The sequence below is a fragment of the Poecile atricapillus genome, chromosome Z (assembly GCF_030490865.1).
Source record: "Poecile atricapillus isolate bPoeAtr1 chromosome Z, bPoeAtr1.hap1, whole genome shotgun sequence".
Taxonomy (NCBI): Eukaryota; Metazoa; Chordata; class Aves; order Passeriformes; family Paridae; genus Poecile; species Poecile atricapillus.
The window spans coordinates 83,385,182-83,412,710 of NC_081289.1; the positions used below are offsets into that span (position 1 = coordinate 83,385,182).

General features: G+C 37.3%; 1 protein-coding gene across 3 annotated transcripts in view; it reads right to left on the bottom strand.

Moving 5' to 3' along the window:
• The window catches only part of FAM172A (family with sequence similarity 172 member A), a 256,713-nt gene that overhangs the window by 141,070 nt on the left and 88,114 nt on the right, over positions 1–27,529 (bottom strand). The window lies entirely within an intron of this gene.

A 27,529-nucleotide genomic window follows, 5' to 3' on the forward strand; every position in this document is an offset into this window, starting at 1 on the left:
AATCTGTATGAACGGTGCCACCTATCTGCAGATTAGCAGAAAGCCTCATATAGACTAATTCAGAAATCGGGATAAACACATGTGATGCTGTTTAGTTTTGTAAATATCAGAGGAATGGAATTGATGATAAAGGAAAATGTGAGATTAGACACACACAGTTGCTTTCGAACCTAAAAAACAAGATTTCCAACAAAGAACTGCTGTATCAAACAGTAATAAAGAGCCTCAAGCAGTTGTCTGTGCTCATGCCAGTTTTCATGCTTTAATTCTGCTGCCCTGTGGTTCTTAGCTTTGACATTGAGATCTGCACGGCCACCAGAGATAATTATTTCAACCTTCAGGCCATCAGGCGCTCATTTTTGATCATGGATATGTAAGATTTTTTTTTTTTTAATTTTTTTTTTCTTTTTGCTTCCCAGGCTTGCCAAGTGGATATCAATAGAAGGGTAAAATAAGCAAAAATGGTAAGCATTCTAAGAGAAATTAAGATGCTGTGCTGCATGCTTGCTTTTCTATTAGTTATTCAGGCCTTATTATTGTTTAAAATTATTTAGGACACATTGTAAATACTGACAAGAAATATTTGAAATTACCTGAATCTACCATTAAGGCATTGTTAGAAATTAAAAAATTAGCTTTGACTTTATAATACCGCTTTATTAAACAGTAGTGATATTCAAATACCCTCTAATCCCCTAACATTATTTGCACACCATGAATCCACACATTTGACACACTTCTTAAAGTAATTCATAGAAATTACAGTAATTTTTCTCACCTGCAGCTAACACAAGTTGAATTAAAAACATTATTTGTTTTGTTACTTCTCTATGGTAAAGTAGAATACTAACTGCAAGAATTGCACTATTAAAATTGAATCTGCGTTGCAACATGTATAATGTATCAATTATATACCAAATCCGTCTGATTGGAATTTGGGAATTGGTGTATGCCAGATGTTAAACATATCCACAAAGTACAAAACTGTTATGCTATTTAATTAAGACACAAACCCAATTTTATTTGCCACTAACATTCTCTGCATAACATTTTAATACATGACATTTATTTTAGATCCGTGTTATTTTCCACTTGTAGATTAAAATATCTGTATTTCTACAATAACCAGCATCAGATAAAAAGATAAAATCTTATTTTAGAAACACTGTTTAATTGCACTGTTTATCATTTAAGTCACTCATGTGCTGCTACACTCGCTTTCCAGGTGTATTAATCAAAACTTTTGCATCTAAGTGATCAAACACAACAACACAGTAGGCTGCTCTAAAATGTATGTTAGGCTGCATTATTTGTCTCATATGCAATATTGTAAGAAAAAAACCCCACAAGCAATAGTAGGATAAATCTATCAAACATTTCTATGAAACAGATTTACAGCTAGGAGTATCTCTCCTGGGTTTTTTACTACTTCAAAATAAGTTTGAAAATAAAAAGCCAAATAAATACATATTCTAAGAAACAATATTTTGCCGTATGAGAAACCGATAAACCAGAGTGGCGGGTTTTGCACCAGAGTGCAGAAAAAGCACTGGAACTGTTCCTTCTAGAAAGTCAGTAGCGTATTTTTGCCATAACTATATTTCTCTGGGTCTTGCAATTAAGTCTGCACAGACAGGCCACAGTTTAAAGAGACACCGATCAGCACTTGAACATGCAATTTTGCACACAAGCCCTGGATTGCATGATACTTTTCTCCCTTCTCTTCTAAGAAACCAAACAAAATATAGCAACTTTACAAAACAGAAATATGAAGCAGTCTCCTCGGACAAAGTTGTAAACAAAATACAATGTCTGTGTTAATTGTATCTATATCAAGATAAAGATTTGGAAAGACAAAATACATTTGAAACATTTTTCATTAACGTATTTAAAATCCAATTTTTGTAAGTAAAATTTCTCATATTATTTCAAGAAATATATCTAAGAAAATGAGCTAGATTTTGGAGATACTATATTTGATAGTTTCTGCAACCGCTCTAGTGTGCATTCATTTCCCTTTATTAAACAGCAGGAGTCAAAATTAATGCCACTCCAGGGCAAAGTAAACTTTCATAGTTTCAGTTTTGTAAAACATTAATTTCATAAAAGTACAAACTCCCCATATCTGAGCACAAGCCACTTTTCAACTCCAGAAGCCTTTTGCACTCCTTGGATTTCATCCTGCTTTAGAAATGTCACTGAGAAGGGGAATGTTATTTGATAAATGGATATTTTTAGGAGTCTGTAGTACTAGTGAACATCAAAACAGTTCAGTCCAGGTTGGGAATGGGCATTTATATGCATTACCTACAAAACTCACAAAAAAGTAGCAGTGATGTCTAGTAATGGAAGAAATAAGAAAGGTTGAGATCTCCAAATGTCTTCACTGCAATAGGAAAATTAAGCCCTAGCTATCATTATGTAATAAAACAATAAATTTAAAGAAAAATTATTTCGCACCATTTTGTATCCCCTCTATTACCAGCAGTACTGAAAGAAAGGTCTACATTAGCAACTCTAACTATGGATATTTGGCTGGATATTGCAGCTTTTCAGAGGATGAGGCAAATCATTTTGGGTATAGATACAACCTTGCCCATCCCAACAGCTTTCCCAGATACGCTTTTCTTTCCCATTCTCCTCTTTATCACAGCCTGCACAGTCCCACGTTTTCTGCTAGTCCAATATGGCATAACCAGCAGTTGCTGCTTTTCACTCCTTTCCAAGTGGGCACTATCCCGAGAAGCACGGATAGTGCTAAAGATGGTTTCCACATCCTCAGCGTTGGCTCTCGGGAATGATGAGCAGTCAGCATGGAAAATTATTCACAGACCTTTGCAAGCAGCGTGTTTAAGTAGAGCTGTGAGTATGATGAGAACAGAGAAACTTCTGAATGTTCTGCCCACCAGAAGACAGCCTGCACACAATTATCATTCCTCCTGTTCTACAGATGGAAAAGATGAAGCTTTAGAGAATTACCTTTACAATAATTGCATGACAGAGGTCTGAACACAGTCCAGATCTCCCAACCCTATTCTTTAAGTAACTACTTGGAGAATTTGAGCAACAAGACAAGTAGGAAGGTATAATTGGATTTCACTGTCAATAAATCCAAAAGCCACCTGCCAATAGGCAGACTGCATAAAATGTTTATGGTACAAGAAGGATCCAGTGGTACTGTGAAAGAATAAGACTTGCATACTCTATTCTATTATAGAAACTCTGAAGCTCAGTATAGGGAGAAAAAGAAGAGTAACTCTGATCATTCTGTGCCACTTGGGAAGGATGCGCAGAAAACTCACAAGCGTTAATGCAGCCACATTTGACTTAAAACTTTTGATATTGACATATTCAAGCAAACAGCATGGAAATAATGAGCTAAGAGAAAGCAAGGATGTAAGTTCTATGGAAATATGCATCTTAGTATGCAGTATGAAAGAGCACCCTCTGTTGTTTCTGCTTAACAGAAGCAAGTCTCCCGATACCTCAAACAGTATTTCAGTTAGAGAAAAGACTGAGAGAAATCATCAGTACTGTCATACAGATATCTGCAAACACTTTCCAGGGAGTTCAGGCACAGCAGTTTGTTTTGGAAGGATCACTATGCATCCTGAGAGTTCATGGAAGGAAGAATATGTTGTACCCTAGCAAATTCTAGCTGTCCTAGATTAGAACCTTTTTTACAACAAAATATTAATTTATGTATGAAAAATTAGAAAAAAATCCTATGAAGATCCAAAACTAATATGACGGTTGATTTTTATTTACAATTTGTATATGGCAAGAGGTTCAGATAAGAGCACACATCAGCAGTAAATACAGGAGTTGCCAATACTGTTTAAATCAAAGTACAAAATATCTGATGACAGATGAGTTATTCCAATCAGTTAAAAAGACATGAGATGTGGCTGCATTCTAACAGAAGATCTTGAATTTATCAATGGCAACAATGAAGCTCTTAAAAACATGCAATTTCTGCAACTGGAAATGTGTTTTCCTTATTATGAGCTAAAAGTCTCACAAACATTTCAAGCTTTTTTTAATTTATCTCCTGACAGAAATTACTGATTATCTCAGGGACTGAGAAGTTACAGAGATGATCGGCATGATTTACTTCCAGTGGTGTACCAGTGCTGATGTAACAAAATGAAAATAAATTGTGATGTTACAATGAAAAAAGGACTATGTATGAGGTGCCTTAAGCACTGAAGGTACTGCTCAGAGTAGAATATGAACAGAACTTAAAAATGTACTTTCCCTTTAGGGTCCATACCTTACTGTCTTTCAAAATTTCACCATTAGCACAGAGAAAAAAATGAGAACCCCAGAAACAGCTAATGAAGTTTAGATAGATTATAAGGAATATTATATTGCAAAGATACAAAGTCTGCATTTTATTTCAGTCTCTCTGAAGAAATATACTACTCAGTTTCTGGAAAAACTAGTCTCAATATGACTGAGCATTGACCTAATGTCAAATCTTCCATGAAGCATTTTACACAGCTTCCATGAAAAATTTTGAAATTCTGTAAATACAGGAAACCACATTGCATATGTATTCAGAAGCATGCAACTCAAGCCAACACTTTAATGATTAAATTTTTCTTTACATAATGTATGGGGAAGAAAAGTAAAATTGCAAAGAAAAAGCATTCCTTCCTGCTGATTTCAAAGATTCTAAAGCAAATATTTCCTCTAATACATCGTCTGTTGATTGAATAAGACATTTTTCACTGGAGGTACTATGAAAATCTCAATTACAGGAACATTTAATAGCCCTACCTTGAAAGAAGTTGCTTGTCACAAGACCTAACAATGTACAATCTTGGTTGCACTGATTTCTGAATATTGAGGACCAAACTTGAAAGGTACACAGAGGAGTAACTATATTAAACTATAGTATAGGAGTAAATTATATTAAAATAACAACAACAATAATGGGTTTTCCTTTTAATAGTTATTTTTACCAGTCAAATATTTCTAGAAAATTCTGTCCACAAATAATATTAAAGATATATTTTGTACAGTAAATACCAAAAAACACAGAAATAAAAATAAGTAAATAGCAACATCTGAATTGCTGTAGCAAGCTTAACATCAGCCCCCATGGGGCACTATATGCAATAGTAAATTACAACAGTCTGTAATGCAAGCTGGGAGCGAGTGTTGATCTGCAGGAGGGTAGGAGGGCTCTGGAGGGACCTGGACAGGCTGGATAGATGGGCCAAATCCAATGATAGCAGGTTGAACAAGTCCCATTGTGAGGTCCTGCACTTCGGCCATCACAACCCCCTGCCGTGCTGTAAGCTGGGGACAGAGTGGCTGGACAGTGCCCAGGCAGATGGGGACAGTGCCAGGCTGCACACGAGCCAGCAGTGTGCCCTGGTGGCCAAGAAGGCCACTGGCATCCTGGCCTGTGTCAGGAATGGTGTGGCCAGCAGGAGGTCATTCTTCCCCTGTACTCGGCACTGGTAAGGCCACACCTGGAGTGCTGTGTCCAGCTCTGGCCCCTCAGTTTGGAAGGGATGCTGAGCTGCTGGAGCGTGTCCAGAGGAGGGCAAAAGAGATGGTGAAGGGTCTGGAGCACAAGTCCTGTGAGGAGCAGCTGAGGGAGCTGGGGGTGTTTAGCCTGGAGAAAAGGAGACTCAGGGGAGACCCTGTCACTCTCTACAATAAGAAGGGTGTAGCCAGGTGAGCGCTGGTCTCTTTTTCTGGGCAGAAAGACTGACTGGACAAGAGGACACAGTCTTTAGCTGCACTGGGATGTGGAGTTTAGGCTGGACATTAGGAAGAATTTCTTCACAGAAAGAGTGATGGGGCATTGGAGTGGGCTGCCCAGGTAGGTGGTGGGATCAGCATGCTTGAAGGTGTTTAAGAAAAGACTGTTTGCATGCGATGATCTAGTTGGTAGGGTGTTGCTAGGTCACATTTTGGACTTGATGATCTTAAATGTCTTTTCCAATCTAGCTGATGCTGTGATTCTCAAACTAGTAAACACAATATGTTTTCTGTACCACTATTCACAAAACAAATTTTAAATAATTCTATGCATGCCAGGAAAGGTCCATCAAACTACAGTATCTAACAACAGAAGCAATTACAAGTGCTTAAACAGGAGCTAATATTTCAAGCATTTTTTCATCATGTTGTATATGACATCCAGCTTTACTAAAACTGCAAGAGACTGGAGAAAAACACATTCCTCCCTTCCCCGCCTCTTTTTTCTAATAGGTTTTTTCTGTGGTTTGACATCTCTCTATGCTATGCATAATTCATTTCTCCCTTCGTAAATATTCAGGCTCCAATGTAACAGGTATGTAGGCAAATGCATAACTTTATCCATAAAACTATGTGCAGAGAAATCACGCAGCATTTGAATACTTGCATGATCAGATTCACTGAGATTTTGAAGAGATGGGGAAAGAAATCACATTAATTAGAAAATAAAGAGCCACTAAAACCAGTGAGCACAGTGTGATGTTTTCTATAAACCTCTACAAGTTTTTTTGTAAATTGCCTGTAGTCCGAACTGGCAGTCTCCCTTTATATAAATAGAGAAAATGACATTAGCCACTTAGTTGTGCAGCTTCATTAACTTCATATCTATCTTAGTTACCTGTCCCTTTCCCCAAACTACACCTAAAAAAACCTCCAGTGCACATTCATGCATTAGCTTCAGAGTCAGTCATTGCATCTTCCAAAATGCCCTAAAGAAATATTGTTCTAGCTGGAAAAAATGCTTGCATACTGCATGTTCTCTATCCCCCTTTTGAAATTGTCCCTTTTTACCATCAGCAATATAAATTACAAAGTTATGAAATATTAAATACTTTTAATTATTTGTCCCTTATTTTTGTCTGGCATTTCACAAATTTGTTCCACTCTTACCCTTCCTGCGGCATAGTCAAAATGACCTACTTTGCCCAGTTAAAAATTGGAAGAGGCAATTTGATGTATAAAGATTTTTTATGGTATGTTACTACTGCTAAGCTAGGTATTGGCTTGAAAATGGGTGTAAACATGACATACTCCTTTTCTGCCTGCAGAAAACAATGACTCTAGCTGTGGCACAGCCTCATAGGCTGCAATCACACTAAACTGTGCATGGACACCAGCCCAAGCTCTGGCATATTGCCACATCCCCTACCTCACTGTCAATCCACACTCTCCAAACAAAGCAAAGGCATTCATAGCAGAATCTCAGACCGTCCCCAGCAGGCAGCACTCAGCAGGCAACCTTCCTCTGTTTTGGAGAACAGGAGAGTGAGGAACAAGTTTACCTGCATGTGTAAGAATCATAGCATGCCACCTGCCCTCAGGGTTAGAGAATGTGCTCTGGCTGTCTTTACTTCAGAAGTAAGACACACAGGGAGACTGCTTCATAAAACATAAACTGGTTGTGCCCTGTTCATGCAGGAAAATGGAACCTCGGACTTGTGTTAAGGTATTATACCCAAGAGTGGGGTATCTCAGGTGAGGCTTTTCCATCCGCTCCAGCAGCTGTATGTGTTCTTGCCTGCAAGCACAGGAAAGCAGAGGCTAGTTTGATGTAGGCTCATATCAGTGTCTGAGAGCTGACACAAGCTTGCCCTGAAATAGTACTCTTGAGATCCTAGTCAGAAAAACAGAAGCCGAACTGTCATACATCACAGAACTGACTAGCTTTGGCCTTAGTATTTTCTTAAGCATACAGAAGACCTGAATGTCCAGCTCCTCCATATGGCTTCAAGGTCATAGTTTGGAAATTGTGTATTGTTACAATTTGGTTTGGAGTTCTGTAAATGAAAGCTTGTGGCAACACCAACATGAGCACAGCAAGCATAACATTATCAGGCCATGTGGAAAAGATGAGTAGTTCTCCACCAGAACTGAAAACTGACAAAAATCCTAATAGTGAAAAAATATTTAAATACTGTGCTCCCACTCTCAAAGCTGCTATGAAAATCTAAACATTTTCTTTGCATCCCTTGAGGAAATCGTCTGCATTTTCTGCCATGTGAAACATTCATGCATCTATGTCATCAATGAAGAGTTTCAATACTTTCAACAACACATTTATTATGTGGGTCTATGCTGCTAGTTTGCAACAAAAAATGTAAATTGAAAAGGAAAAATGAGACAGGAAGAAGATATTAAAAGCAGCATATGTTCTTCAGTTTATGTACAAGTTTCATATAATATTCATCTACAGTGCAATTTTAATTGTATCAGGAAATATAAACTTTGTTATGAAATAATTAACAGACTGGTAACTACATTTGAAATTTATCATTTTTTGAATTCTTCTTAAAGACACTGTAATGGCATATTCTTCTGAATATGAACTTCAAGTTTAGCAAGAACAGCAGCAGTACCAGATTTGCTATAAAACAGTTTAAACAATTTACTGCTTGGCAATCTCGTATTTCACAACACTAATAATAGGAGAGATTCTCTACTTTTTCTGTTTAATATCACTGACTTTTACTGGTAAAAACAAGTTCTTAAATATAATGCTCTTACAGAACCTGCTCTGGCATTAACAGATATCTGTATTTATTTCTGCACAGCTACGTCCTCTTCTTGCCAGGTGCAATTCAGTGAAGTCAACCAAGCTAACAATCCACGAACAACACTGACCCACTGCAGACCTGGTCACATGAAGACAGTTCTCATTAGCAGGTTGGCATTAGCAACCAGTGCAGCCCAATGCCAAGGCCTTGTAGAGCAGAACTGTCGAAGCTGAGGGTACAATATCCACCACACTTCACAAAGTGAAGTGAACCTTCTGGCTAGATTTCATATGCAAGAAATGCACCGTGCCTACTCTTTTGAGTGCTCTGAGATGGTAGTGAAAGCATGGTAAGGACAACTGGGAGATTTTCTGCTGAACCACATGCTGAACCAACCTAAGTACACCTGCTAGGTGTACTTATCAGCTCTGCTTCTTTAGATACAATTCATATCCCACAGAGCCAATGCCCTGAACAGATTTCCACAAACTGATGAGAACCACTGCAATAAATGAAAATGCTAAAGATGACTGCTCCACCTTGTTTTCAAGATCATGGACACTGTTTGCTCCTGGATGCCCAGTGCTCTGCAGTGAAGAAGGGAGACCAATAGAAAAGTAAAAAACACCCCAAGCTGGACAATGTGGAAATGCAAGAGAAGAAAATGGGAGTACATAAAGTAATTATAAAGGATGGAGGTAAGAATAACAGACAGAAAATGCTAAGTGAATTAAAAAAGAGCACTGCAGAATATAAGATCTGAAGATTAAAAAAAAACCTGCACATTTCTGACCTTCATGTACTGATTTGGAACTGATTTTTGTTGTTGTTTTTCAAGAACCACACAGCTCAGGATGGTCTGGATTGGAGTCTCTTTCAGACTATGAAGAAAACAAGTCTAAATTATTTTGAAAGGATTTCTGAACACACTACACCTATCAAAACCAGACCCAACATACAAAGATCAGCATTCACAAACACAGAACCTCTGAATCAACAGTGCCTCTGACAAAATTTTACCTTTGCCTCCATACAAGAGGTAAGAGCCTCTAAAAAACACAGTAATATTTTACTAAACAATAAAAGAATTCCATAAGTGTACAGAATCTTGCAAAACGTAGCCATGATATGTATACTTTGGCACTGAGGGCAGTCAGCAGGCCAACAGTAAAAGCAATAGTAATTATGCACAATGGCACTGCAGCAGAATGATGATAGGTCACTGCATGCTGCTTTCAACCTTACAAAGACAATGGTCAGCTGAATGGAGCACCCTGAGGCTTTCATTTAAAAAAAACAACTAAACTCACACTTTTTACAGAAATCCTACCCTGCTGCCATGCAATCAACAAGCAGAACAGACCTAAATAATTACACTTTTGTGGTACTCCGGGAAATTGCAATCATGTCAATGTTTCATCACTTAAGATAGTATTTCCAACTTACAGAACTGATAAAGTTGGAGGCAATTTTAAGGTAAAGAACTAAAATCATTCCTGTCTGAATTAATTCACAAACCAACATATATTACAGAATAAAAACATGAAGAGAAACACTTTTGCTGATGATACTTAAACTTTCCTATATCTTATTTTAAAAGATAATTTTTTCCTTCCTCTATTCTGAACTGAGGTAAGCAGCAAAAAGAGATAAATAATAATAAATAGTCTTGAAAATGTGGATTATTGCATGCTTTGAATTTCTGATCAATTATGTATAGAAATATCAAAGAACACTTTATATGCAAGGAAGCTTATAATCTGAGCATAGAGACACTCAATATGAGTGATGAGAAAAGATGCCTGAAAAGTCCCTTAAGGTGGGTATTCCTAATTTTGGAGATCTTTAGCTGCTGGCAAGTATTTGCTGGAAGATAACCCTTTGGGAAGGATGGACACCACTTGCTTGGGAACTTGTGTTCTGTGATAGAGACTGAGCTTTAAGGAAATGAAAGCAGGAAGAACTTAGAAAAGTGCCATTTCTGACTCAGTTCAGGTACCTCAGCACTATCAAGGAGCCATAATACTCACAAATCTATGGTGAATCATTTTCAACATGACCTGAAGCTTCCACATGGGGGAGAAGTACATGGGATGTTACAATCACAAATAAAATGTGGAGCAGTTATATGAAAAATAACAAACAAGTAAATAAATACAAGAAGTGCAGGAAATAAATTCCTCAGCTAAATTTCAATAGAGGCATCTTACAATACTATACTGTAAAAAATAAATTTTTAGACAAAGTTGTGAGTTACTGTTGTTACGAAATGAAAGAGGTTAATGATCATATTAAGAGACTCAATGACGGTAAGTCCTGAATTGGCCATAGATGTAAACACTTTATAGAACATAATAACTGCATTATTATTGCAGTCTGAGATAAACCTTAATGCACAGTTAAGAAGTGACATAAGATAAAAAACATTATATTTGCTGCTTGTCTAGTCAGAAATCCCACCATCTTTATCTCTTTAAATAGTACAACAGACTCTACTGGGCTTTCAGATTCAGATCTCTATGAAAAAAAATGTAAAAAAAAATCATCATCATAAAAATGACACTGAATAAAACAGGGAAAATAGGTCAAAGACCATGCATTTAATAAGAGAAACAAATGTAAAAGGCAATGAGTGACCTTGAGATTATATCACTTGCTAAACTTATATTAAGTTTTCTCAATAATAGCACACATTTGCAGAATAATAATGGCAGAAGTGAGAAATAAGAAAAGCCTGGGAAATCACAGGTTATAGCCCTTTCTTATTGCAGGTCTGCAATTTTCCCTATAATTTTCAATATCATTTCAATAAGATACTGAAATAACACAGGGTTAGAAAAAAAAACACACTAAAAAAATTAAATGCTGACTGCCAGCATAATTTAGCCTCAGCTATGGTACTAGTAAGAAGGTAGCCATGAAAGCAAGCTTGTAAAACTAAGTACATGGCAAGAAAGAGAAATATTGGAATGACAGGAAAATATGACTACGAATAGTCAGATTAAATGAAAAAACGGAAAATGCATGGCGTATATCAGGAAAATCTTTCTGACAGTGAAATTGTGGAATGATTTCTCAACAAACTAGAAGAAACACTTGGTGGCATAATGAAGGGAACAATGCTGGACTAGCAGGGAGGCAGACCAAAAGATCTAAAATGTATTTTCTCCATCTAATTCTAACAGACTATTAAAGGAGACAATCAATAGCCAGGGAGGTAAGTTATTTTGATAAGCTCCATGGTTTTCATTCTTTCAGAGGAAAGACCATGGTTGAAGTTGGGAGGGAAAAAAAAAAGGAAACACCAAGCTGTGTGCTTTCTTACAGTTACTGTTTCCCATTGTGGATGTTACCATTATCTTTACATATGAAGAGAGATTGAAATGATCTAGAGAGATCCCCCATACTATAACACTGTGATAAAGAAGAACTTAAAAGAAAGACTACACGGTCTGGCACCAAATTAAATGGGGAAGAACAGAGCCGTGTTTCCTGGGGGAAAGACATAGAAGATTATGAGGTTAGTCACACTATTAGTGAGGCCAATAATGCCACTTAAAAGAAAAGTAAGTGTGATATATAACTAAATTTTTCATAGCATTTCAGTTTGGCAGAGAGGCATACTGCTGTACTGAATTTATAGAGCAACTGCACAATTCCATCAGGTGAAAGGAATGAAGATGGAATTCAGCTACTTGAACAGCTTTTTTCAACAATTCAGCAAAACATGCAAACAATAGATGAAATTAGAGTGTAAAATGTAACTGTTGTAATTAAAATAAGGAAAACCAGTATTTAATACTTATTTTAAAGTACAATATCAGAATATACTTGTATTTGAATATTGTATTACTCACATTGTATTCCACTCATTTTTACCCACAGTCAGAGCCCTAACAATTTAGACTGAATGGTTCAGAAAACAGCAGGGTTTTTTATTACAGATGTTCTTAGTGCAGTTAATATAATCAGCTGCTTCAGGAACAGCATTAAGATGCATGAGCTACTGGTAAGTAGTTTAGAAATAGGCTGGCTAAAATATTGCCTACCGAAAAATACAGGAAAACAAGCACAGTCAAATGGCTTATGCACAGAACTATTAAAAACAACCTCCTAAATTGTAAACCAGCTACTGAATTAGCATCTGTATTTCCATCAGGTTGCAAGCCTGCTGTGTCTCAATATCTACAGCTATGAAAGGAGAATACATTTATCTGAGAATATTTATCTGTTTAGTTTTTGATGATCTGCCTGGAAACCCTTCGGGCCAGGTAATGGGTCTCATACTACTCTTCTAAAGACTGAGCAAATTTTACTATTTACAGTGCTGCAATAAGAAAAAACATTTGGGCAATACATAAAGTTCTAGTTACATGTCTAACATCTAACACTACTACAATACTATTGCACTGAACACCAACTTTCATCAGTGTTCTCATTTCACGTACACAGAAACTAATGAAGGAACATATTAACTTCCTGAACTTTTATAAATGCTTTATAAGGGTTAAGTAAGTTCTATGCAAACTAACAAAAATCACCAATTTCAAGACACTGAATATTATGTGAGCAGAGAGACTGTTTTTAAAAAATAGCAATAAAATAAATTTCAGGGATAAGAGAGAGGTGGAGGGGGAGGGGAGGGAGGGCAGGGTGAGGCAGGGAAAAGGGGAAAGGGGAGGACAATTTCCCATGACAACTGTGAAGCTGTTTCACAATGCTTTCCAAAGCACCTCAGCCAGGATGAATTTTGCTGTATGTCCGCATATACTACAAGTCAAGAACCCTTACAAAGGTGACGTATGTCCACTTCACCATACTAGGAAAGGAAAGATCCCTCTCTGGACTCCTTGCATAGCTCAACACTCTTTTTGCAGCGGCACAGGAGAAGGGCTGTTCTGTGGACTGCCATCCTTTTAATATCTTGAAGAGCCACAGTAACAGTAGCACATAACTTTTCTACCTCATGCACAGATTAGTACAAATTCCATAGTAACTGGCAACCGCCTCTGGGCAACACCTGTACCATTCAAACAATTACTTGCTAGCCTGAACTTGGCATCAGAAGCAGCCCTTCTATCACAGGCACATCTCATAGAAGTCTGCAGGCTTGCTTTTCCTCATGCTTCACACACTTCCCATTTTGGCTTCTGAAGTCAAAGACAATGCACATATTGGAGTATGCCTTAATGTTTAGATGGAAAGGTTCACCTTCAAACTTGTAACTGATGGAGACAATGCATAACCCACTGCACAATTCATTTAAAGATTCTGTCACTAGGCAACTCAGTCTTCCAATAATCAAACAACTCTCAGAGAGCTAGGAAAGATATGAACAGTTGGCTTTTTCCTAGGTAACAGTGCTAGAGTCCACAAACAAGGTCAACAGTAAAAGGGGCTTTGGAAAGAATACCAGTAGGATAATTAACTGATTCAGATAAACCTCTGATCTCATCCTTGAGATCAACTTAGGCTGCCAAGCATCAAGAAGGGAAAATGCTTTACATTTGCTGTGTTTAGCTACTATTCCCACGAACCTCCAAAAACTCACAAGATCAACCACTGCTTTGACAGAATGCCTGGATAAAGAATACAGAAAACATCAGCTATCACCCCACACATAATTTTGGCAAATTATGTCACATACATGCACAACATTTACCTAGCAATTGCAGACACATGTACAGCACTACTACTGGCTTCAAGCCCTTGTCAATAATTGAAGGTAGCAAAACCTATCTCTTGGAAGTTGCTCCTATGAGCACTCCCATCTGATGTGGTGTTATAAAATATATCTTTGCTCAGAAAGAAATCCAAATGAGAGGGAAAGGAGTGGATAATCCACACGAAGACAGATTAACAAATATGCCCTTTGTTAGTACGTATACTACCATTGGCATCCTCAATTTTGTGAATATCCCCATGGATGTGACAGTATTGAAAAGGTGGTAACCTGCAGAAGCAGGACTCAACTGCAACTTCTCAGACACTTGTTGTGGGTTAGAAATATCCAGATATTAAATCCAAAGCAAAGAAACAGCTGACTATATGGAATGGTAGAGGCAAACATGGTTAGAATACTGTTGAATTCATGCCTAGAATACAGTGAAGACTTGCATGTTTGTTCTTTGGAAAACATCTTCCCCTGAATTATGAAGGCAACCTGTCTAAAGGGTCTAAACAAAGCAACAAGATCTTCTTAAAAGCTGTCATGAGTATTGTCCAAGAGGAACATGGAAAAGAGGTGGATTAGGGGCAAAAAGTGGATTTGCAGTGTAACAACGGGTAATAAACATTATACTACATCAAATAAATGGGGCAAGGTGCCCTTAAAGACTGTTCCTTTTCACCATAAAATCTCATGAAAAAGCATGCATGAGTAGCTGAGGAGGAAGAAAGCTGGTGACTATTTTGTACTTTGGCTTTTCTGAAGCAATCTACCTGGACAGGTGATAACATTCTCTACTTCAGCAGAATTCTTACCTTTTGATTAAGTTTCTGTCAGTACCCTTTAATTTGTACCAGAAACAAACCTGCGTATTCCCTGGTCCTCAAAGCCTGATCATGGCATCCACTTCCCTGGGGATGTTAGTATGTACAACCAGCCAGCAACCACTCATCTGAAAGTGGGGATTTCCCTTGTCACTTCCACAACCATCTTCACTACCAAATGTTCCCTTTTATTTCCTAGAGTATCTCCTTGATGACACAAAAAATCCAGAGGCAAAGTTCCTCCAGTCCTAGACTAAAGAAGGAGAATTTGATAGAGAAATTACCTTAGAAAAGGATGGGAATACAACCTCTTTTGAAAGTATGTCCAGCTCTGTATGATTCCTGCAATTTAGATGTTGTTGAGTGTAAGCTCAACAATGGAATACAAATTCTGATACGCATACAGATACATCAGAATTACACAGACATAGAAATTACGGAGCTTGATCTATTCATCCAACTGTATTTGCCTCTTACTTTTTGTACCTCAGTTATGGATTTGAGCTTTACAGACCTAGATCTTCTCAAAAATAGACACATTTCAAATTTTACTAATAAACTTAGAGAAAAATCCGTATAACTGCATTATTATTTCAGTCTGAGATAAAACCTTAATGCACAGTTAAGAAGTGACATAAGATAAAAACTGTTATACTTGCTGCTTGTCTAGTCAGAAATCCCACCATCTTTATCTCTTCAAAAAGATGTATTTTCATGTAAAAAGACACATATCTCTTTAATAACACAAAGATGTTATTATAAAGTAAGCCCTTGTCAGCAAAGCTTATCAACTATGTTACATAAACCTTTAATGTAGTAGTAACTATTTCATAAAGAATACAAAAGCCACATCAAAATAAAAAAGACTAAGACTTACAAACCTAAGGGAATTCTTTCCAACCGACCACAGAACATAGAATTATCTTTTTATAGAACTCACCACATTTTACCTAGGTAATGTGGCTTAAATGGAAAGTACAGCCCTAAAATAATACATTGTTCAAAGATCCTTATCAACTGCAAAGCCAAAGTTGGAGCACGGCCATTATCAGCTGCAGAGACAACACACAGTGAGAAGAGTAGCAAGGACAGAGTGCAGTGTCTCCCCATTCTATTGCTGCTATTGCAAAACACCAATCTCTGAACCTCCATCCTGGTTGTTACATGAATGTCAGTTTATTATTCAAATGGAACTATGGCCTATTAGTATCAAAAAGACTGATAAAGAAAAAAAAATTTAGCTATTCTGCTGCAGACTTTTTATCTTTTTAGAAGGTTAAATTTTGAACAATTCAAGGTTCACCTTGCATTTGAGATTTCTAATAATATACAAAGATAGGAGAACACAAATAGTTTCAGTAGCATTTGTTTAAAAAAACCCAAACAACTCAGCAGAATACAGCATAAATCCAAAACTTTCATTTAGAGACTGAACAAAATAAACATGCACACCAAACAAGAATGCATATGGCTCCAAACCCCAATTCCCTCCTCAGTGTCAATGAAAACTCAGCACCTCAAATGTATGTTTTAATTATTTTCTTAAATGAGGAAGAATGATGTAAATGATAACATCTAGACTCATCATCTATATACCAAAGTTCTCATTTAGTTGAACATACACTGAAATTTAAGCATATTGAATTAAAGCCCAGGCCTCAGCTGAATTCAAAAATGCTTTGAAACTGAATTCAAAATGACGTAGGTATTAAGACCACAACTTCAAGACATGTAAGCCTACGATAAAAGTGAATCATGAACTTTATTTTCCATTGCTCCAAAACCACATATAAAAGTACCAGCATAAAAATTGTTGTTAGAATGGTGCATCATTAGATCTTCTAGAAATTTTACAAGCAGAAGTTGTAACTCTCCCTTTGTAACAAGGAGGTGGGTGCTGTGCTCAAATCACCTAGAGAGACATCAGGAGAGCCATTAACAGATTAGTTTTCCATATCTTAATCTGATCACATTGCAGTGACTTGGGATGCATTTTAATATACATAAAGCTGCCTTGCTAAACCCCGGTTCAGTCCCAAAATTAAAGCTAGAAAGGTAGAGCTAATGCTGTTCAGAAATGTATGGAGGTACTTTTGTTTCAGAAATTGTTTTCCAAGAGTAAATATAGAGGCAAATGTATCTTTGCAAGGCAGAAGAAAAGTCTAATCCCTCTAAGAAATGAATCCTCCACGTGTCCCAAACACACCTTTAAAACAAACACAGCACACTCTGCTTTAGGTAGATGCAAGATTTAACTCAACTAAGTAGTAAGATTTTAAAGTGAAATTTAAGAATAACAATTTATTTAATGATTTTAAGCTGCCTGCACATGAGAAATATTCTTTTTAGCTTTTTCAATTTTCTTATTAGCTTTTAAAAAGACACAGTACTAGACTGAAATTACAAACTACACCTGATATTCCCTGATTCTTTGCCTAATATGTGATACCTATTTTTATTTTGATATTTGGCTGGTTTTGCCACATCAACCAGGAAGAGGTCAAGTTTAAAATCTCTGTTGACAGGAGAAGTGCCAACAAAACCTCAACTGCCTATTGTTTTCTACCTCAAGCTGAAACTTCTGTGCTTCAAAATGCATTAGCAAAAAAGAGTCCACTGTTTCCAAAAACAAATCTGCTCCCAAAGTCCTGTTATTCAAGGTCAAAGGAACAAACCTGGTAGTGGGCACAGACTATGGAACAAGAGGCTGCAGAGCAGTGTTGCGGAAAGGGACCTGGGGGTCCTGGTCAGTGGCAAGTTGAACATGAGCCAGCAGTGCCCTGGCAGCCAGGAGTGCCAAGCGTGTCCTGGGGGGCATCAGGGATCAGGCATCATCTCCAGCTGGGCAAGGGAGGGGACTGTCCTGCTCTGCTCTGCTCTGGGGCAGCCTCAGCTCGAGTGAGAGGGGCAGCTTTGGGTGCCACAGTATAAGAAAGATAAAAAACCATTAGGGGTCATCCAAAGTTGAGTAATGAAGATGGTGAAGGGCCTTGAGAGAAGCTGTATGAGGAGTGGCTGAAGTCACCAGGTCTAGCCTAGAGAAGAGGAGACCAAGGGAAGACCTCCCTGCAGTTACAACTTCCTTGTGAGGGGAAGAGGAAGGGCGGACACTGATCTCTTTTCTCTGGCACCCAGTGACAGTACCCAAGAGAACGGCCTGAAGTTGTGTCAGGGAAAGTTTAGGCTCGATATGAGGAAAAGGTTCTGCACCTCAGCGGGTGGCTGGGCACTGGAACAGGCTCCCCGGGGAAGCAGTCACAGCACCAAGCCTGACAGAGCTCAGGAAGAATTTGGACAATGCTCTCAGCAGACAGTGTGACTGTTGGGGATGGTGCTGTGCAGGGCCAGGAGTTGGACTTGATGATCCTTGCAGGTCCCTTCCAACTTTGCATATTGTATGAATCTGTGAAAAATGGCTTTCCCGTAAAGAGATCCTTACTATCTGCTTTTTGAAGTTTGTGAGATTTTCAGGAAGTAATGTAATTTCATTTGGGTACCTTAACACGGATTTGGTGTCTAAATTTACCACATGTATCTGAAAATGCTAACGTAATTGGATATGAAAAGGCATAAACCTTTGCTTAAAAAAATCCCACTGGGTATATTCTCTATTTCATTCATTTAAGTTATACTCCAAGTTGCATATAATAAAAAGCACATATGTGTATGATTGGCAAAACTCCTCCTACTTAGTTATAAATAATTACTTTTAAAAGCAGAATTTGGGAAAATAAAAACACTTAACATCTCTAAATTGTTCTAGATGTTCAGTGTGTCTGAGCCATGCACTTTTAAAAGAGTGCTGCCTTTACAAAAGGCAGCTACAACCCCACTACAAAACCGTGAACTTCAGAAAACCCAGGCAACCTCCTGGCAAAAGCAGTGCTATTAATGTGATGCATCTCCTCTGCTGCTTAATCCAGCTCTCCTTTCCCAGCACCACTGCCAACCAGGACTGCCACCTGCTGACCACCTTCTTGCTGGGTCTTAAACTGCAGCAGAAATTAATTAGCACAGGGGGTGGCAGACAGATTAGATGGACTGAAAATATCTAGCTTGGAAACAAGGTATAAGGTTTCTGTTCAAAGAAGAAACTTTTCATAACATGTTTTAAAGGAAAGGGAAAATTAAACGCATTAATCTGTCCCAATGCATCACACCTGAATAATGGCTCTACTGTTACTGAGCAATATTGCAAATTTATCTGTAAATAACTGTAAGACACAGACCTAATTTGAGGAAATTTATGTATTCAGGAAAAAAGTAATCCTCCTAACAGTAAATTCTTTTATAATCACTAAAATAATCCACAAATTAAAATCTATGAGAAATGCACTCTCAAAAGACAAAAGACTTTTTTTCTTATTTTACCAAATTACTGTTAGCCTGCATTAAAAAAAATAAATCTGCTTTGTAGAAAAGGAAATAGTATATTTCAGCCTTATATTTAGAAATAATGCATATAAGACTTCACTAATAAAATTTAAAATATACATTACCAATATCATAATAAACACAAGGGTAAATCCAAATAAACATTATAAAAATAAATTATTGAAGCATATTCTGAAATATATACATGCTCTCTACTTTCAAGTGACTCTTTATTACTCAGTCTCCGGCAACAGTACATTTCCCTCAGGGACTGATTATGTGAATCTGTAATGTATAAAAAACTGTATGAAGCACAGCTCAAAAAAATAGACCAGAAATCAGATTCAAGTTTAATATAACTGGAAGTTATACCAACTACCATCTTCCCTTCTAACTTTCTTCAGCTTGTAATTATGTGACAACAACAAAATCTACAAATATAATTTTTGAAACTGTCTACACTTTCAGACTATTAAAAGAACTATAAATTGAAAGAACAAACTAGTTCCCCTGCAATGAGCCATACTTTGCGGCAATATTTTACGAAGAAATATTTCATGGTAACAGATATAGGTCCTGATATTCTCATTGGAGCTACAGTCATCACATACATCTGAATATTTAATATGCTGACAAACAGGTATGAAAAATCTTTGTTCCTATCACACACAAAATTTTTGAAAACAATGGTCTCAGCATTCAACTGACAGCATTCAAGACAGTAAAAATAACAACACAGTATCTTGCAGCCCATGTTCTTATGAAAATTCTCTGTAGTTTTAGGACTGCAGAAATATACATCAATCAAGTATTCCTAAAGTGTGTTTCCACCTTTCACACATATATAACTTGATAAATATGCTAATGTTGTTCTGCACCATGAATACACACATTCACAAAGACCCAACAAAAGTTAATACATCTGTTATTTGATTATTTTCTGTGTACAGCAGCGCATTGATTTTCAGCTCTTTAACATAATTTAGGCTCTTTACAGCCAGAATATAATTTTTATATACAGGATGGAAGCATGGACTTACTGCCAGAGGTGATAGAAAGAACAAAAAATGAATTCTTTCCCTCAAAAGATTTTTATCTTGTTCATAGGGTATTTGGAGGCAAGAAGTTATTCAGTAAATTGCTATCACTATTTCTTACATTGGAGGAAAGGTTGCTTGAAGTACTAATATGGTGATCTGTGGAGTTAAATCCATAAGCTTATACACACAATGCAGGAGGTAGGCTATTTTTCTTTTATACCTCAAATAAAAAGCAAACTCTATTTATCTTGAGAGATCTAAGACATTTTCTTATCTGGAATTGCTACTCAGTACCTTATGCGTTTTGATATATAATCTGGTACAAAAATACTTCCCAGCATCAATGTGATATCAATTGAATCAACTTCAGAACATACATGAACTGATGATTTTAACTTATCATCATCTTAGTGTTCTGTCTTTCTAAGGAAGACCTCTCATTGTTTCAATAAATATTACACACCTGGAAGAGGATTATATAAACAAAGAAAGAGATAGCAATGCACCAGCCACCCTAATGCACACAGAATCTGCGGCAATTTTCCTTTTCACTGAAAAGACAGTATGAAATTACAAGTGGGAGTTCTGACAAATTATTATCTCGTTTTCTACTGCTGAGAGTTTGTTATGATCCCTGTGAAGCAATGTGCCTCATGATTTACCCATTTGGCTGCAGCACTGGCGCTCCCCCATCAAGACAGTTTCCATACTCTCATTTCACTGCTCTTCCCTACCATTGATCCTGCCTGGTACACATCTGACTTTGACTACCCTGGGTGGTCTCCTGTCAGATCTCACTGATCAGTGTCTCTCTCCACCGGATGCCTTCTGGGGAGACTCCTATCAACTGTGCTCTTACATGCATCTGACAACTTTATTAGCTGACTCTGATAGTGCTTGAGAACATCTTCACGGTGCACACACCCTTCCTCAAACAACCCCACCTTTGTAGTTGACTTAGAACAAATAATTCTATGAACACTTCAGCTTTTATACTCAATAATAAGGTTGAAATTAAGAGAAATTTCACATAATGGGCAACCCAGGGGTTAGTTTTCATGTTTGGGCTCAAAAAATCAATCCTGAATTGATTTTTGTGTATATATTGTTATTGTCAGAGGATTAATTGATGAATTTTTCATTTGATGAGTCAGGTGAAATGGGCTCCAAGACACACAGTGAGGAGAATTTTAATTTATTCCACTTCTTGGTGCGGTGCAGCAACACTGCCTATTGCAATACTTTGTTAGCTTTTTCCTGCTCAAAACCAATGTTTAGAGTACCTTTGAGTGCAGAGCTGAATTTCTGAGTATATGCACATCCCACACTGAAACTTGTCTGAGTTAGAAGTTTCTGAATGGATATTCATTTTGGTGGGAGTTTTGGTGGTTGTTTGTTTCTCTTTTTGTTGTAGTTTTTGTTGCTGTTGTTTGTTTTTGGAGACTGTCCTTTAGTTTTAAATGTTCTGTGTAGATTTTCACATTTTCTATCATTAAAACATATTTGAAATTCAGACTTTGGAAATACAAGCCTAGATTAACACAAGAAATCTCAATTCAACAGAAAGTATAACCTCATGCTAAGCATTACCTAAGCATAATTTATGGTGCACTAGATATTTTTTTACCACAGCTCTCATGAAAAAAACCTCACACTCACATTTAAAGCTCACCTGTTTCTGTTCAAAGCTTAACATTAGAAATTGATATTTTAATCTCAGATACACTGCAGTGTCTTGGTGTAAAAACACAAATGATGAAACTGTATAAATTCAGGAATTCCTCTAGATTATCTCCTGAACACAATACTTGTGTGCAAATAAAAAACACAGTCTATTTTTAAGATGGTGCCATTAAACTCTCCCAGTTCTGATTGGTTTCATATGAAATACTGGTTTCAAAGCAACAGAAGGGTGCATTGCTTGCTCTGACTTTCTGACAAGTCTGCAAGGCTTTACTAAATAACCTGGCATGTTTGAAGTATAGAGGTGCAAATATATTTTCCCATGCCAGAAAAGGAGGCAATAAGATGGAACATTAAGTGCCCTTATAATCCAGCATAAACTTTCTGCAAAGTTCAGGTAGGTTTGCCTGAGCATTAGAAAGCAATCCGGTACAGGACAGGCTGCAATCTCTGACAAACATCAGTAAGATAAGAGTGTTCAGTTACTGTGGATGAAAGGATAACCAGAAGCAAGGATTATCTCACAGCTAAGCGAAAGAGCACATAAACATACAGATCTTTTTCAAAGAGTCACAAATTCTTCTGGCACCCTTCTATAAAAAGAGCCACATTGCATAGAGACAGCAAACAGCAATTCTTAATTGCTTTTTAATATGGACATTTTAGTAATACTTGGGAAGCCCCACAAGAATCAATACTGCTCCTTACAGTGTTGAAGAACACACCAGAAGTTCTGTCTTCTACAAAATCAACACCCAAATTTTTGCCCAGATCCACAAAGAAAGTATCAGTAAATAAGACAAAGTAAGAATGATCAAGGCAAATAAAGGAACAAAAGAAAAATTAAATGGTCTAGCAGTTAAACCAGAGTTTAAAGATCAAGCTGAGAGTCTGCAAGTCAGCCTCCATGATATCTGAAAATTGATATCATGGCAGTCAGAGGAACTCACAGGTAACTGGAAGAGGGAGAATCACAGCACCCATCATTAAAAAGGGTAAAAAGGAGAACCCTGGGATCTCCCAACCAGTCAGCCTCACCACTCTGCCTGGGAAGATCATGGAACAGATCTTCCTAGGAACTGTGTTAAGGCACATGGAGGACAAGGAAGAGATTGGAGAGAGCCAACACAACTTCACCAAGAGAAAATCCTTGTGTTTGACCAAACTCGTGGGCTTCTATGATGGGGTGACTAAATCCGTGTACAATGGAAGGGTTACAGATGCCATTTTTCTGAAATTCTGTAAAGCCTTTGGCACAGTCCCCCAAAAACATCCTTCTCTCTAAATTGCAGAGAGACAGATTTGATGAGAGAACTGTTAGATGGATAAGAGTGGTTGGATGATGACATCCAGAGGGGCGTAATCAATGGCTCAGAGTCCTGATGGACACCAGTGACAAGTGGTGACTTTCAGAGGTCTGTATTGGGACCACTGCTATTTAACAACATAGATGAAGTGGCCAAATGCACCTTCAGCAAATTTGCAGATGACACCAAGCTGAGGGGTAAAGTTGACACTCCTGAAAGATGGACTGCCATCCAGAGGGACCCAGACAAGCCCCGGAAGTGTGTGCCTGGGAATCTCATGAGGTACTGTCCTTTTGATGCCTGCCCTCACTTCACTGCAACAGTCAGGTTATTCTACCTTACTCACATATTTCCTGATTACAACAAACTTCGATCATATGCTCACCTAAGTACAAAATCTACTTCAAATAATATTTCACAGTCAAGTAGTACATATATAAAGTAATCAGATCTATGTATACAGTCAACACACATTTCTGTTGTGTGATTCTTTCCACCATTTCCCACTATAATAATAGTGCAGGTAATTTTCCAATGAGAAACCTATATTTATAAAGTTACTGATTTATCTAAACAGATCTTGGCATCTTAGTAAGTAAATCCTTATGAAAACTGGACACCCATTTTCTGTACAGAGTACTCTTACTTTTTTATTGTGTTTTGGCTTGTTTTTCAGTTTTTCAGTTGTTACTGTCTATAATAGCACACATTAGGAAAAAAAAAAAAAAAGAATACACAGAAAAAGAATCAGATATGTAAAATGGGTACCAAATATATTTTGTCCATGAGAAGCTTTTACACAGTGTTCAGATGGAAACTGAAAACCCCTTCTCTTAACAGCTACAGTCTGGAAAAGAACTGCACAAGACTCTCAAATGCTTTTTTAGATCTGGAATGACCACATAGAGACATAATTAATCTTCACAATCAAATTCAATATTTTGTAATAAAAATGTTACCATGAGACTTATTCTGGTAAGCCCAACCCACTATTCATTTTACAGTCAATGATGGAAGAAGTGAATGTCTGGAAGGTGACTCTCATTGGGCAGCTATTCTGAAGAGCCTAAGTTTCCACAACAGCAGCCATGCAGATGGCAAAATGGATGCAATTTCTATTCCTATTCCTGGCTATACTCTCCTTTGAGCCTCCTTCAGCATCTATCACGCATGAATAAAGTAATCTGATACAGTGCAAGTACCTGAGAAGAATCTACTGCCAGAGTGAAGGAGAAGAGAGATGGTGTCTCTTCATCTCTGCCATCACAAGCTGCTAATTTAAAATGTAAGCAGAAATGTAATCCCAGGGTCTCAGGTAAACCTTAGGTAAACTTTCCAAAGATAATCTGGATACCTCTCACTGCATCCACTGACAGTGCAGATTTGTGGGATCAGTCCTTTATGGTGTGGGTTAAATATTAAGCAATGCATCTACATGGATATCATCAGCAACACTATAAAAAAAAATCAATGGTGATTCAGTTCCTGAAACTAGCAACTGTAAAATATTAATAAAAAATTACTTCAGAAGTACACATTTCCAGTCCATGTAAGCATCTCCAGAATTTAGTTTTCTACATCAGATAGTGAAAAATAATTTTGTAATTATTTTTCACTATTAAATTAATATTACTGAGAAGTACCCAAAAGTAGGACAAATATTACTGTACTTCTAACAAAAGAGAACTGAAGCAATTGAAAATACGCTTTGTCAAAAATGTCACTGAACTTTCATACATAATACAAATACTAGCAGTGAAGTTGCAACCTGAAAAAACTGAGATTTTAAATGAAAGTACTACCCTGCTACTTATAAATCAAAAGAGAGTGACTTCTTGAAGTTAAGCTGCTTGTTATATAAAATTGAATCAGACCAGCATGTGATTTCATGCAGAATTTTCTGGAGCCTAGCTGTGTAACTTTAAAATACACTATAATATTATAACTATGGAAACTGAACTGATAGTAACAACCTGATAAAATTTCAAGACACTGTGTGGGGTTAACGCTTTCAGAGCCAGATTTTGAGGCCAGACATTCATCAGTGTGCCACCTCTCCTGAACAGGACATTTATTTGGAGACAAGTTTCTGTCTTTGCACTATATTCAGCTGGGGGTTTCATTTGAGTTCTAGCCTGGGCTGCTAATTTTGATCTGTGAGCACAAATCACCATCAGTTAGAAATTGTGTAAAGGCATGAAAATGTTCATGGTAGGAGGAGAAGAGGACAGAAAGAATAGGTACTTCTTAAAGAGAGAATATCAAGGTAAAAAGAAATGCCACCTGGGAGAAAACTATTATGCTTCAGCTCCAATTTGTATGTCAAATGCCATAAACCACTCTGAATGTATTTCCACAGAAAACTCCCATCTGCTCTTCTTAGATACACAGGTGTCCTGTGGTTGTGGTTCTTCACCAACTCTGAACGCAAAACCTGTTACTTCTCCAATACAGACAGCAAATATTAAAACGCTGAAAGCAATGTACCATTTTACAAACAAGAAGGCCACAGTTCAAACTTCTGTGCCTTATCTTTCATTCTCTAAAACCTGAACTTCCTAAGAAATGCCCAGATTTGTAACTACACTTAATGCAAAGATAAAAAAGAAAGTAACACACATCGTAAGAATGTCTCAATAGAACCAAGAAATGACCATCACAAATAATAATTGTGAGAAGGTTAAGAGGCTTCACACAAATAATCCCCAAGGCCAGATACCAGGACTAGAATATGCAGGAGCAATGTACTTACCCATTTATATTGGTGAAGAAAAAAAAGAAAAAAAAAAAAAAGATAAATATATGAATGGACACAATAGAATAAAATCCTTACTTCCTTCCAACACTGCTACTTCTGATGATATTATTAGAGAATCATCCTTTGTAATCACCTCTGTCAATTCCTTTCCTAGGCCCTCATTCAGCACAGGACTGCACACATAATTCACCTCATGAGATACAGCCACAGCTCACCCTTCAAGACCATGTAAGGGAAAAACCATCAAGAGACAATAAAAGACAAACAAGGTGAGGGAAAACACACAGTGAAAGACTGGGAAGAGAGCATTCAAAAAAGCCTTCAGGTAAAATAAAGCTTTACAGAGTTTGAAAAATATATGATTTTATTGATAAAATCATGAATTGGGGGGGGGGGGGGGGGGGGCGGCGGGGCAGAGAGGAACAACTTAAACTTTTCCAAGTTCATTATCACATGTGGCTCAAATTTACTAAGTAAGTATCAGAAATCTTGCTTTTTGTAAAATCATTCAATTGTTATTAAAAACCAACCCTAATAGGGAAACTATATTATTCCCATAGCAAAGCAAGAATATTTCATATTTGCTTTCTGATACTTTTCTCAAGATATCCATTTGTATTTGTGACATTATTGTGTTATTAGTAAATAGTCTTGCAGCCACTGGATTTTACTTAAAAAGCTTAGAGCCCTTCAGAAGGAAAACAGTATTTCTAATCATTAGAATTATCAGCTACCCATTAAATTTTATAATTTAATTGAGAGGAACATTGATATTTCCAAATAATCAAACCACCGCTCTGCATTCTCACAAAGTAACTTATACTGCTTTTAGCATAGATGTTCTAACATGCCAAAAAAAGGGATTCTTTTCCAGAAGCATCAATAAATGCACTCATTCTTCTATTGCACAATCTGTTGTGAGGCAGACATCCAAAGTCATCTCAAAACACTGCATGAGTGTTGATTTAAAGGTTAACTAGTAATCTCTCTCTTTTTTTAAAAAAAAAAACTTCTTTCCCTATGTCTCCTGGTAGAGTTGCTCAATTATCTTACAAATATCATCTGATGTACAGACTTAGAGTCAACTTAACACATAAAATATGCAACTGTATCCACAGCATACGATTCCCTGGCCTCTGAACCCAGCCTCTGGCAGAATGCAACTCCAGGCTGAGGTACTGGGGAAAGGATACCTCAAAAGGCATATCTGCAGCAGCTCTACCCAGGCTGACCTGGTCAGATGCTCTTTACAGCTCTGCTAGCCAAAGCACAGAAGACCATCACCAGCTTTGCTCTTGGCAGAGCAGCATCTATCTGCACCTATCAATCTACAGGCCTCTTCAGTCTGATCTTTAAATTACTTGGCAGGTCTAGATTTTTTCT